The following is a 2043-nucleotide window of genomic DNA, read 5'->3' as shown; positions in this document are numbered from 1 at the left end:
AAGTCGCAAAAAAAACCCATTTGAGAAGAATTGGCGCTGAACCTTGGGTCCGAATTTCAGAGATTTTTGCGTGATAGTTTCGGAGATATGATCTGAGGAAGTTTGATGGCAAGGATCCCGCCACATGGATATTACAGATGGAGCAATTCTTCGATCTCAATAATGTGCAAAACACACAAAAGGTACGTATGGCAACTTTATATTTGGAACCAAATCAGTTTGTATGGTATCAATGGCTTTGTTCTCGTAAACAATTTATCACTTGGGCAATTTTTACGGAAGAATTGATAGCACATTATGAGGATACAAAAAACAACACTTTTTTTAGCCAATTGATAATCTCAAACAAAAGGGTTCAATAATGGAGCACATTGAGGAGTTCCAAAAATTGAACATAAGGGTAAAAGATATTCCAGAGGAGCATAGGATTGATGTGTTCATAGGGTCTTTAAAGGATAATATCCAACATGATGTGCGCCTTTGGGAACCTGATTCATTAGAGAAGGCATTCAGGTTAGCAAGAAAAATGGAAAGCAAAATTATGGCAACTAGGAAGCATACCATTCACAACTATAAAGATGGAAGTGTTGTTGCCCATAGTCTTCCACAACCTACAAGGTTGACACCACAACAATTGGAAGAAAAAAGAGCAAAAGGGCTTTGTTACAATTGTGATAGCAAATACACAAAAGGTCATAAGTGTGCTGAGAAGAAATTATTCTACATAGATTGTGAAGAGGAAGAAGAAAAGGAGCAAGAAAGGTCAAAAGAAGAGGATATATTCCAGGAACAAAGCCTAGATGAAGAACAAATAAATCCGACCATATCTTGTAATGCATTGGCGGGAATTACCACTCCTCAAACCATCAAGATAGAAGGACAAATCAAGAAGAAAAAGGTAATAGTGTTGATTGATTCAGGAAGCACCCACAATTTTATTCATTGTAGGGTAGCAAAAGAATTGAATTGCTTCCTATATCCAGCACCAGAGTGTCAAGTGATGATTGCAAATGGAGGAACAATAAATTGCTCTGGAAAGTGCCATAATATCAAGCTATCCATGGGAGAATATGTATTGACTAGCCCAATGCTTTCCATTCCAATGGGAGGTGCTGATGTTGTACTAGGAGTCCAATGGCTACAATCCTTGGGTACAATAGCTTTTAATTTTCAAGAACTTTTCATGAAATTTTCTGTGGAAGGAAAGGAAGTTGAATTAAGGGGTATTGCAGGGAAACCAGGAAAGATAATCAGCTCTAATGGTATGACAAAGCTTCTAAAAAAGGAGCAAAGAGGTGTAATTGCACAATTATGTTCGCTAGATGTTTCCACATTAGAATCATCTATTTCTCCAGATCTCCAAAAAGTCCTGGACAATCATTCCAAGGTATTTGAGACTCCCAAAGGTCTCCCACCTATGCGTGATCATGATCATGCTATTCATCTGATTCCAGGAAGTGTTCCTCCAAACATCAGGCCGTACAGATATCCCTATGTCCAAAAAAGTGAAATTGAACGTATGGTTGCAGAAATGCTAGAGGCTGGTATAATTCAACCGAGTCAAAGTTCTTTCTCTGCTCCAGTAGTATTGGTGCACAAGAAGGATGGATCATGGCGCATGTGTCCGGATTATAGGGAGCTCAACAAGCTCACTATTAAAGATAAGTTCCCCATTCCTGTCATTGATGAATTACTGGATGAATTGCATGGATCAATTTACTTCACCAAGTTGGATCTTCGTTCAGGATATCATCAAATCAGAATGAAGATTGAAGACATTCCGAAAACGGCATTTAGAACTCATGAGGGTCATTATGAATTTTTGGTCATGCCTTTTGGCCTTACCAATGCACCTTCAACATTTCAAGGTTTGATGAATTCAATTTTCAAACCATTCCTTAGAAAATTTGTGTTAGTATTTTTTGATGATATACTAATCTACAGCAAGTCTTGGAAGGATCATGTTGAACATGTTGACAGGGTGCTACAACTATTGGAGGAGAAACAATTATATGCAAAAAGATCCAAATGTTTCTTTGGAGT

Source organism: Pinus tabuliformis, chromosome X (genome assembly GCF_031772625.1).
Source record: "Pinus tabuliformis cultivar Carrire ecotype Pingquan chromosome X, CPIR1, whole genome shotgun sequence".
In the NCBI taxonomy this organism is placed as follows: domain Eukaryota; kingdom Viridiplantae; phylum Streptophyta; class Pinopsida; order Pinales; family Pinaceae; genus Pinus; species Pinus tabuliformis.
Note: the sequence above shows the minus strand (reverse complement) of the source record.